The sequence below is a fragment of the Numenius arquata genome, chromosome 8 (genome assembly GCF_964106895.1).
Source record: "Numenius arquata chromosome 8, bNumArq3.hap1.1, whole genome shotgun sequence".
NCBI lineage: Eukaryota > Metazoa > Chordata > Aves > Charadriiformes > Scolopacidae > Numenius > Numenius arquata.
The window spans coordinates 35,237,194-35,250,025 of NC_133583.1; the positions used below are offsets into that span (position 1 = coordinate 35,237,194).

A 12,832-nucleotide genomic window follows, 5' to 3' on the forward strand; every position below is an offset into this window, starting at 1 on the left:
GTTTTAGCAGTGGAAGCTGCAACTGCAGGAGACACTCTGGATACAGACCTGACCTGCAAGGAAATAAGCAGCCTTTCTTCATTTTTTTTTTTGGCTGTTGCTGAACTCAAATCGCTCAACTTGTAGCCTGGGAAAATATGGTTCTTCCTTTATCAACAGAAGTAACAGAACATAAAGCACCAGTCCAGGCATCTCCTGTATTATTGTGCTATGCTGATCTAAATGGACCAAAGAAAGACTACTAAGAATGAGGGAACCTTCCTAGTATTTAGGAGCAAAAGACTGTGTTTATACAATTGACAAATTGAGTTGAAATTTCTAACTCAGGCTCTAAGTGAAACAAAAACCTGCCAATCACTAGGTGACTTTTCCAGTCCGCAAAGAATTAATGGAAATTAATTAATGGAAATCCTAGCCCCTGTGTTTGCCCTTCTCCCAGTCCCAGCAATGCCAAATTCATTCCCAGTGTCTCTGAGAAGAACAAAAGCTGGCAGATGCCACCATGTCAAACATGTGGAGACCAACTCATTAAGTAGTTTTTGCAACTGTCCTAAAACCAAATCTGAACATCTGCCTTTCACTTCTCAAGATTTGGTCACTTATCTCACATGGTTAAAAAGCGGAAACAAGTTTGATGCTCTCATCTCATTTCATGCTTTCCCATTTGTAAAACTCCCATGATATTTCACAAACTCAGCACTCGGAAACTTTACATGGAGCTTTTCGGTTCCCTGGTTAAGGATAAGGACGGGCACACAAACAACTCATGTTTTTGGCCTTTTGGTCAAGGTTATCTTTTTGGCAGACTGAATTAAGACTTCCTTCAGGACACAGTTGTTAACTTCTCAATGTCAGCGTAACTGTATTTTTCCCCTTTTAATATCTAAACACTACAATGTCATGTCTAAGATTCAGGGAACTGAGTTACACAGAAAGTTGGGTGTTAAATATATCAAGATATTCTGTAGATACATTGCAGAACTATCACTCTCTTCTTTTACCACCAAAAAATCCCCCCAAAAACCAAATGACTGACCATGAGAAGAAAACATTACTTCAATAAATGACCGTAATTAAAAACATCTTGGTACCAAAATTATAAAACCACTATGGTATAATTCTCAGACTACATATGTAATTCCCATTTCATTTGTGAACCACTGAGATTAAGACAACAGTAAGTAAGATGATGAACTTCACAGAAAAACTGTTCTTGAAATTCAATGTTCCCAAGGGAACAGGCCAAAGATAAGATGTCCATTAAAACCACATTTTGTAACAATGTCCTTGTCATTATTTGATGACTATTTTTAACATTGCCTAAAAAATGCTTTTCCTGGCTTTTCCTTTTTCAATGCCTCTGAGAGTCCACAACATCATTACCTACGTGATCACCTATGAATCATTACAAGTAGCTACTATTTTTTGCTAACGTATCTGAAGATTGGTAAATTAATTGATGCTGGACTAGTTTTGCTTATAATGGCACCTTTACTTACTGTGTGTATAAAATGTATTAGGAACTGTCCTTTACAATCAGAGTACCTCCATAGAAATAAACAGCAGTGTCATGACAGAAGTGCCAAATTTCTGGATAGCAACAAAATAAGAAAAATTCCTCAAGTACCTCCTGTATCATAACCTTCTTGGCTGCAACACGGCAGGTTCAGGTTGGACATTCAGAAACAGTTTTTCTCCCAGAGCATGGTGCAATCCTGGAACAGGTCAGCAGAATGCCAGGGGACCTCTGTCAATGGAGGTTTCCAAGACCCAGCTATACAAAGTCATGGCTGCCCTTATCTACTGTTGGCAACAGTTCCACTTCAAGAAGGCGGCTGGGCTAGACACCACCAGAGGTTTTCTCTACCCATTTTGATGATCCTACGATTCTCTTTTTGCAGTCCACAGGACAGACTCTGGCAATGCCAACTTCTCATGGGAGTCCTATGGTAACTACAGGGGCAGTGCAACCACCTCAGACTTGGCCTTTGCAAGCTCTGCATTTCCATCATGGTTAAATTCAAAGACTTGGCTCAGACTGACTCTGCAATTAACAAATTTTATTTCCATGACTATAACGCAGCCATACTATGCACTAATACTGCTGGGCAGGTTCAGATTCCACCAAACTGATCTGCTTGAAAACAATACTTTATTCTAAACCTTGCACTGAAAATGAGATGTAAAATTCACCTTTCTTAGTTCCATCTCACCTATAAGCCATTTTTTTTAAATACCAGGACTTAGATTTAATAACAACTCATTTTGGGCTTCTGTGAATGATGTTTCAAGAGCTGCAAAGAAGAAATGAGCAGTTTACCACTATCTGCTCTGCTTCCTCATAATTCTGGCTTAAAATGAAACCACCAAGTCATTTTCTGGCAGACTAATCAATTGAAGGGGGCAGCTCCAGCAGGTATTTCACTCTACACTAAGCATTGAAGATGACAGGAGCTCCCGAGAAGCCTGCTCCTCTCCAGTGATGATCATGAGAAGGAGGTTTAGTTCAGGCTGGTCAACCAACCAAACACCTGAAGCTGTATCAAATGAATCCCACCCGGACAGTCTTCTTTCCCTGAACTCAGAGAAACAAAGGGAATGTTGTTTTACAGACCACAATTACACCCATTCAAAACCAAAGAAATATAAGGAGGGGAACAGATACATAAAATGCCAATATTATAATTCTAACCTAATGAAGTGAAATTATTTTGCACAAATCATGGCAGTCCAACACATCTTGCTCAGCCACACAAAATCCTGTTAGAGACAGAAACTGGTAAGATAAAAACTTTGATACCTCTTATTTGTGCACTGTTACTAGCAATCCCTCCACATGCAACCCGTGTCAACTCACTGGATCTGAAACAAAGTGCACAGAGAACTATTTTCGATGAAGCTGCTCTGCTACCCAAGACATTAAAATTAACTTCCCATTAGTTTCCAGACTCTGAAATGTCTCCTAAACTACACAGCCAAGTGGTACGTTCATGTATCAATTCACCTGCTACTCCTCTGTTTTACTGGAGCAGTTTGAACAGTGTCGGAGGGAAAACCCAGAGACTTCTGCTTCCACAGTATAGTGAGATAATGAATATGAAATAATTTATACTTGCAATTGCAACTTGCAATATACTATACAATTTGGATACTTGTGTATCCAAATATGCCTTGGAGTTGCTGCACAACTCCCCAGTGTTTCAACACTAACTTCGGAGAAGCAGACATATAAGCAGCCAGTCAGCTGTAAGTTCAAACTGCTACCAAGAGCTGATGTGCAAGATGCACAGATTGCCTGGAAACTGGATATTGCCCATCTCTACTAAAAAGAGCTAAATCTACTAAAATTTTTAAAAATCTGGAATTAGGGAGATTTATCACATCTCCCTAATAATCTTTATCTTACATATGCAGGAGCGTCCCTCTGACAAACATTCCTAACTTGCAAAGTTTCATAATTACCATCATTCTACATTGAAGGCAAAGACAGCAGCAGGTATGCTGCAGAGTATCATAAATATTTTGCCTAAAACTTAGTTGTCTACAACCTTCTTGAGTCCAAAAGTCTTCAAATAGTCCCCAACTTTTATTTGAAAGCAATACCTAACTATTTATATGCAACATAAATGAGTATATGGATTAGTGATTAAAAAGAAATTAGACATTTAGAAACATTGTTTGAATGTATTTCTAACATGTAAAATATTTTGTCCTGTTCTGAAGTATACTGAACTGCAATCCCAGAGGGGAAGGTTGATGCTATTACTCATCCCTAATTTTAAGCACTAGATAAAAATATCTAAAATTAAAACACTGTTTGTGATATTAACACATGGTATAAAACTGAAAATGAATACAAGCAAATCTTACAAGTCAGCATCTGGCCCATGAGCATGAATGTCAACCAGAGGCAGAATAAATCATGACTATTACCCAACAACAGATGGCCTTGGCTTGGGCCAAGATTTGCACTTAGATGAGATGACAATTTAAATAGACAATGCAGACCTGAGACTGCTGGCAGAATGACTGGAAAAATATCAGCCTGGAAAGACAATATTTCAAACGAGACCCCAGCTCTACCATTCTCATTTTACTTTTGATTATCTCTACAGTTCAGTGATATTGAAGCCAGATGAGATGCACAGACAAATATAGATATAGATACTAAAAATCCAGCCACAAATGTATTACCTTAATTTAATGAGCTGGGATTCAGAAACACACTTTTTCCTGGGGATAAAGCCTGAAGCTGTTACTTGTTAAGCTTCTTATAATAATGACATTTATTAAGTCCTTACCACCATAAAACATTCTGGGCAATATATAATTAGTCTATAATTAACCAGAGTTGTAAACATTTAGAAATAAGGTGCCCCTATAGAATGAATTTCCTCACTGAATCTCTGCTGGCTATTTCAGTGCCTGCTGATCTGCTTCTGGGCTCAACAACACGTGGAACTGCAATAAAGATTTTAAGGCTTCTTACATAAGATCAGTGCTGTCAGGGCTCTAACAGGGATTAGGCTTTGGAGCCTCATGTATCTCTAACCCCCACAGTCAACTGGCAATGCAAATCCTGTTCCACTGTGCTAGAATATTCCAAAACTGGCTGCTCCTGCAGCTTCAGCCTGTGTGTCATGACATGTGGTGTGCTTCTCAAAGTCTCTACTACCTGGATGCATGACAACTTGCGGGCATCTTAGCTTTCATTTAAAAAAAAAAAAATAAAATTATTGTTTCTAACTCTCACAGTTAGAGGACATAAAGAAAATATCACTGAACACCATGAAGTTTCATTAAAGAGAGAAAACATGCTACTCAAGGGTTGTTTTTATATTTATTTCTTTTAAAACTATCATAATTTCATAAGCTGGACTCTTGGCTTTTAATTATTAGAACTGGCAATATTGCTTGCTTTGGCTTTTGCAATGCATGTCCTATCAGCAACAGTACACCCAGCAACAGTCACTTCCCTGGGGAACAGTATGCCACCAAGCTATAGGCAATCTGTGGAGCTCCTCCTCCGTTTCTGTCTGTCTAAAAGAAACACAAAGGAATTTGTCCTTGCAACATGCCCATGATGGAAGAAAATACTCCCAGTGCTATGGGGAATGTTTAGAGGAGATGTGCATGCATTTGAGGGATACCCGAGTGACATGGGACACAAAGGAACGGATTTCCAAACCCGCCAAGGCTCTGCACTCTCAGCATGAGCTGTCTTTCCTCCTACCCTTGAAGTTACTTATCTGTCAAATCAATTCCCCTAGGTTTTTCTTACCCTCTTAGCTGCTGTGCTTAGGTACGGGTAAGTATTTTTCAAAAGCCTTTCCTAATGTCTCGGGCAAAATCTTTACCTACTAGAAAATAACTGACATAACTCGATTTAAATGTGCTTTGTTACGCTGTATTTAGCACATCTGCCCACGAAAACATTGCTGGTCATGCTACTGAAGGGCAAGCCATGCCTCTGACCCTCCCAAGTGGTTTGGAGCATGTACCCTGCAGGTACCCAGATGTGATCCGTGTGGCAGCCATGATTCCACTCCTGCAAGACAGGTCCTAACTCACTTCTCACAAAGACTTCATCAAGATGTCCAAGCTCTCCGTTAGAGATCCACCTCTGACAAACCAAGGATAATCTTTTTGAAAACAAGTGACATTTGTTACTTTACAGGAAGAAAAACTCCAGGGAGACAGGATTAAAATACCAAAGGAAAACCTTAATGTGCTGTTCTCGCAATTTGCCTTGATGAGGAGATTTGATCTTTACCATTGCCTTGGAGACCAGGCTCTGGGCTAGAATATTGCAACTGACAAAGACAGTTGCCAGAGCAGAGTGGGCAAATAGAGCCAGGCGCCTCGGCATGCCAAAGGGCACTTTGTCCAGGCAGCTTCAGAAGGCTTCTTACAGCAAACAAACACTGTAGCTGGGCATTTTTTCATCGCTGTTTATGACTAAGAGGTCTCTGAGGGAATCATGCCTCAGTCTCTTCCAGCCTGAATCTTCACGCTGCGATTCCAGAACCACATTTACAACCACTGTTGATACAGGCTGAGGAGCTTCCTACATCCCACTAAAGTGCTGGCAGCTGCCCAAAGCTGCTGGGGGTAATATTTTTCTTTAATGGCACTGCTTTTGGCAGGGTTCAACACGTGCCGATAGATTAAAAGCTCACCTATTAACTATTCAACCATGCCTAGCGATCTCAAGATGAAACAGACAGAAGGCAACTGGGGTTTTGACTGTAAGAAACTGTGCATCGAATCCATGTAGTGTCTTTCAAATCTATTTTTCCTGAACACCTTTGGGGATTTCAGGTCAATGAGATGACACTGGACCTTCTTTAGATGTATGCTTTTGGCCATACAGAGAGTGTGAAACAAAAATGTGTTTTCACAGGCCTAAAAAGCTGCACCCAACTTCAGAGACTGCCCTGTACAGGTCCTCTGAGGAGCTCTGGGCTGACAGAACCAATGAGCCAGCTTTTCTTTCATAAACCATAGCTTTCACACTTTTTGAAAAATCTCAAAATAATTGTTTCAGGCTGTCTGCCTGTTGCCAGAGATGTGGAGGTTTCTGTCCTGATCTCCTACACAGGCCACCGAACCCGCACCAAGCAGCATCACAGCCTTTGGCACGCAACTCCTAACTGGGAAACGGTACCCATGAAGCTGGAACTTGATCCTCAAGAGAGCCAGGGCTGAACTTCAACAGCTCTCCAGACAAAAAAGGAGGCTGTTCTCCAGGGAAGAGAACTCGCTGCAATACACTCATGGCCTAGGGGCTGATTCTCATTTACCCCAGCAGTTCCCGACACTGCCAAGCACATCGCACAGCTCATGGTGTAAATGAGAATCAGGTCTTGGCATTTCTGTTTCTGGTTTCCTCTGTCAGTTCAAAGAGGACGTGTATGAAAGTTTACAAATTTGTAGAGGAAATGGCTGTATAATTTCACTATTGATTCGGTTGGGTGATGGCAACCATATGGCGTCCTGAGGATACACCACACTGGATACAGTGCTGGTCCATCTGAACGTGCCAGAAGTTCCTGCAATATTGCTTTCGCTACCAGAAGACATTAAACAGGGCAGTCACTGCAGAGGGGTGGGCGCCTCTGAAACAACCACCATCCTACCAGTTCGGTCCAACCCTTACGTCTGAAAAGCGTAGAGGTGGTTTTAAGAACAGAAAAAAGAGGGGAAACCAGTTAAAACCTCTACACAAATTGTGACTCATAGCCGCAATACTTGTTTATTACACCATGAACTGTAAAGCTGCCTTGTTTATAAAGTTGATGTGTGTTTTTTTCTTTCATTTTTTAAAGGTGGACCTTAGAATTCCAAGTGGATTTACTCACCCTATCATGGATTGCTACAGGGAATCCATGAAACGCAAAGATGAGTACGGGACTGAGTGAAAGACGGAATAAAGACAGCAAGGAATCCACAGAAAACCCACAATAAAAATTCACAAGGTCTCAGCCTCTCTGCACCAGCTCTTGACAGCCCACTCTGGGAGGCCCCAGTAGCTTTACTATTTTGGGTTTAACAATAACCATTTAACTTAATTTGTGAGAGTTAAGAGTTCTGCATATATTAAAGCTGAGGTTAGCTAGCGTGTATTAACACAATTTGATTTTGCAGCATACTAAAGAAGAGAGTTTGTAATTGAGAATTCAAGTCCCAAGTCCTAATAATAGAATTTAATTACTTTTCTAAGTTTTAAGCCTATTGGGGGGAAGGGACAAACTGTCCCATAACAGGAAAGCTCCCAGAAGCGGTGGGAACGGAGTTTCTTTTTCTTCTTTTATTTTTGCCAAAAGTGCTCCTATTCACACCGATGCTGTTCCAATCCGTGTTTCTGTGCACAGGTGGTTTTTACAGCCTATACTTTGCACACAGCAATGAAGTGATGAGATATGCTTTTTTTTAAGCGTTTTACCAGGAATAGCTCAATCCCACAGTCAATAAAATGTCCTGTAGTGTAAGATTACACCTTTCTGACATTCCCAGACAAATTTTTATAAATAACACCCAACTGCACTCTGGAACACTTTCTGGTCACTGTCCCTGCAGAAGAGGGAGTTTCTATCCATTAAGTTCCCACATGAGAGACCTTTTAACGAAGAAGTCTTTAGTGCCTTTTATTGCCAAATGTGCTACTGCCAGATGTGATATGGCCTGGGCTCCAAAACTAAACTAACCGGAAAGTACCTCGCTGTGAGTCAGAGAGCCTTGTGAAAATCCCGGAGACCTCAGTGGAATGGAAAATTCACTCTGTCACAAGCCTCCGCTGGAGGAGTTTCCTCTGTTCCCTTCAATGGCAGTGCTGCAGCACGTCCACGAGCAGGGCTCAGCTTTGGAGGTCAACACTAAGTGTTTTCTCAATGTAAAGAAGAACCAGTGGCAAAGGATCTCTTCTGGATTAAGAACTAAAAAGGTTATGGAGACTACTAAGGATATGGAGACCTGCTGTGAACTGTGTCCTTCTCTGCAGTTCACAGAGTGGGACAGAAAACATCAGTAAAGCAAGAACTACTTTTTGTCTCTTCTCCTCTTGGATTGAATTTATGTTACGTTGCTTTAAAGACCAAAAGGAGACTAAAAAACAGAGGCCAAATTAAAGTGATCTGGTTTAGATTTTTAAATGTCTCAGGCTTAGACATTTATTGAGATCATCTCTCCAGTAGCTCTTGAATCCCAAAAGATCCAAGACATAACAAGTAATCACTATATGTTTTTATTTCTGAACAAAAAAATCTCTCCAGGTGTAAAAGCAGAGTACCCAGTTTCACAATGACTTGAGGGAAATCAAGCTTTTCTGCTGCTGAAGCTGTTCCTGATTTCCTCTTCCTGCCTGTCCTGGCTGGGCATTCCTGCTGCTGCCCGAGAGCTGACACTGTCCTCTTCAGACCCTAAGGAAAGCCAACGCATCTTGCTAAGATGGAAACAAGCAGTGTGTACAGATGTGACGCCTTCCCCTACCCATCTTCCAGCCACCAAACATTTTCAATTACTCTTGTAGGGATTTTCTAACAAAGATGGGACTTCTATATATTGAGTAGCTATTAATAAATTTCTCTTCCATGCACTTCCCCAGCCCTCCCTTGAATACACGTAAACTTACAGGATCTATAATGCATTTTGGCAAGAAGTTTCACAAGTCCACTTCTATTATATGACTCGCTTCCCTTCCTTGGTTCGAACCTGCAGCCTCCTAGCTTAACTTGCTGCCCTTTGTTTCATTTGGTATCCTACTTAGCTCCTCTAGGTAGAAGATCAAGGTTACAATTGAGAAAACAAGAATCAAAATGCAAGAGAATCACTACTCCATCAAGGTTTGAGAAGAACAACACAATGACTGTTTAATACACCACAGACTACAATGCAAAGCATTATTAGATCCACCAAAGGCAGCTGTGAAGCATATGTCATCTAAAGGTGGAAAAAATTGATATAATATTCATTTTTTCTATTTTCATGGTTTACAATACCTTTACTGAACTTCCAAGGCTAAAAAAGAGGAACTATGCCTTAAGATAACACTGAAATATACTGGTAATTTGGTATTTATTAGTCAAACAGTAGAAACTACCCAGTGGCCTCTGAGAACGAACCCTGTCTCACTTCAGGAATCACACTTCCAGAAGACAGGCCCGTTAACCTGTCCTCCTGAAACATCTGTCTTCATCCTGTTAACAAAGTGACACCAGCTGCAAAATGACCAGCTATTCTCAAGTTCCCCATTCATCTGCAAATCCCTCATTCTGAAATTAGCAAGATGAATCTGCCTCAATTCCATTCAAGCTTTTTGAATATCACTTTTGACTTGCAACAAATCCTAAATAAGAGGCATGAAATACCATCAGCCTTCCCCTGTGAATAGGGAATACTCCAGGAAATCACAGTTAGCAGAAGCTTGCATGTACATATATTAATTAGCCACATGACGAGACACAGCAAAGCCAGCCTGATTGCAATGGAGAATGAGGCGAAGACACCCCATTAGGACTTTATTTCTATCATAAATATACTCTTCCTTGTAGTTTTGTCTTTATTCCTTTGTATAGGAAAGAAGAAGAAAGCCCATGTGAACAAGGAGGGCACAGGACAGAGACTGGACAGAAATCCAGCCAATTAAACTTGTCTGCAGAACTGCTTTGCAAGGCCCAGAAGTAAAGAACAATGCATGCATTTGCTATGATGTAATTTTGGTTTGGCAGCAGATTAAAAAAAAATTCCTAAACACAAAGTAAGAGGATGTGAAGAACAGAATTCTATGCTTAAGTAAACAGTTTTGGTTAAAATTGTATAGGAAGATTTTTAAGAACTTCAAAACACTTTGATAATTTGTGTGTGTTATTTGTTGCAATTAGTTGAATTTCAAGATTAACTGGAAAAGATACGTGTATATGAACAGTTGACTCAGTTCTGCGCTTCTGTGAATACAAAAAAAAATCCCAGCTTGTCTTGGTGGAAAAGTTCCTCCTATTATATTTGATAAGGATCAGTTTTTCTTCTGAAGGCTCTCTCAATCAAACTAGCATCATAAAATTTAGAAAAGTTGCTCCAAATTATTTGAAAATGTGTTTCTCTGCCATTTTCTGTCCTTCACATGAGCTACATAAGCACAGAAATGCAGTTCATCTTCAGCTCCCAGTTAAGCCTGTCAAAATTATCTTTGTAGATTTTACAGCGTTGTAAGACCCAAAAGGAATTAATTGTTTTATTACTACTACCCATAACAAGAAATTCCCCTCCTTCTCTAATTCACTGCAGCAGATCTCTGCTTTTGCATAGCATCTGCAGGCTATTAGTTTTGCAACTGCAATCTGTAATTGCAAAAACATGTAATTTAGGTAGGGCATGTGAATAAGGTCCAGGAAAACCAAAAAGGATATAATCCAGATTCTTTGCTTCTCTGACAAAATGTTAACCCAAAGTTTCTATATTTGCTTGCAAGACCTCAGGTCTTCTACGTAAGACAAATTCTGTATTCCCAGAATCACTGCCCAACTGGAGACTCAGCCCCGAAAGAGCACACACAATACAAACTGGAGTGGGCAATGCTATTACAAACACACACCTTTTTTCCCCACTGTTCTGCCTTTGCATCCCTGCCCCATAAGCAGAGAGCCAAACAATGCACAAAAATGACGTAGTTTCATGGGCACGCTTCTTGAATCCAGTATCATGAGATGGACTAGACTGTAAACCCTCATTTCTTTCTAGATCAGATTCCCACAAAACAGAAGCTGGATGGGTAAAAAGAAATTTATGTCAGGCTTTCTCTAGATGCTGGATCAACATAACACTGCGGTTTAAAATCCTTTTGCTAACGAGGCTGTGCTCTGCTTTCTCTTCCGAATGAGTTCAAAGGACAGTGAAGTACTAGAACCCTTTGAACTCACTTTATGGTGAGATCTCCATCCTTAGAGGTTTACAGAGCCCACTTGACAATGCCATGGCCAACCTCACGCAGCGTTGGCAACAGCTTTTCTTTATACAGGAGGTTGGACCAGAGGGCTCTTCTAAACACCATTTCTAAGAACCATGATGACCTTGTGTTGAATTTGGAAGGGTCTGTCAAGATTATGCTTCTCCCTTACCCTTTCCCTGCCTTACTAACTTGCAGGCCATTCATGAAAAGGCAGTAGGAGAAAGATGTTGACAGCAATCAGGGCTACATACACATGAGAGATGTTTAGGAAGAGCTACAGAAGTCCATGAAAGGCCACAGCCTGGGACTGAACACTCTCCTAACAAAATAATTTCCTTTCAAAGCAGAAGAAAGCATCCTTGTTTACAGTGCAAAAATGCCCACGCATGCAGGTAGTCAGGAATACAAGAGAACTTTAAATTCCTAACCAGAAACAGCTGTCAAGTAGAGTCCAGACTTTAACCTGTTTCAAGTCAAGGCAATTAATTTGGTCACAGTGTGTTCAATCCTACAACACATGGCACAAATCCAGCCCTGGTTTGAAATTACTGTCTTTTTGCCTTCTGCAGCAACAGAAATAATTTATTTAAATCTCCCACTGAATCTCCACACAGTAAGATAGCTATAAGGCAAGAAGTAGAACACCTGCAGTTGTCAGTGCAAAAAACCCACCATCTTTGACGGCTCAACTGAAGAGCCAGAATTTCAACACAGATGCAGGATTTGGTCTGAAGGGCAACCTTTAGAAAACGGATCCAAAAGATTTTTGGGTAATAGTATTGCCAGACTGTAAAATGGAGTTTTACAGAAGCTGCTAAAGTATGCACCCGCTCTGTCATATTGCATAAAACGACCAAACTGTTCATTAGCCCAAATACTGAACGTGAGCAGATGCATTCTTGAGCTGAACACCCTGCATGGGATTTATCTTCAAACATACTTCAGTATGTGCAAAAAGAACATATGTGTGCTTCGCAGCCAGGATATCAGGCACTGGATTCAAATGTGGTTTGAGGGAATAAACGACATTTGGCCAACAGCAACTTACATCTCTCAGTCACTGTGACTTTGTCCCTTTTCCTGATCTGTCTTTTGATCTGAGATTGTTACTAAATTGCTGGCAATATTATATTCACTGGGAAGGGTAATGCATATGGAGGAGAAAACAAAAAAAATTAAAAGCACTGAGTAGCAAAAACCACAAATAGCTTTCAAGGCTAATAAAAGGAGAGAATAAAGTAACAGACTGAATTAAATTTTAGGCTAAAATCATTGTTAAATAGTTGCCATTAAGGTTATCTAAAAATGATCCCAGTACTGCAAATTAAACCTCTGCTCTGCTGAAGGCTCCAGTCAACAGTGAAACCCTAAGCCCAGTAGCAGAGGGTG

The 12,832-nt window shown here is 40.5% G+C and overlaps 1 protein-coding gene across 1 annotated transcript in view; it reads right to left on the minus strand.

Annotated features, from left to right (window-relative positions):
- Positions 1-12,832, minus strand: part of ATF6 (activating transcription factor 6) — an 81,274-nt gene that overhangs the window by 20,556 nt on the left and 47,886 nt on the right. The gene's annotated exons all lie outside the window — the stretch shown is intronic.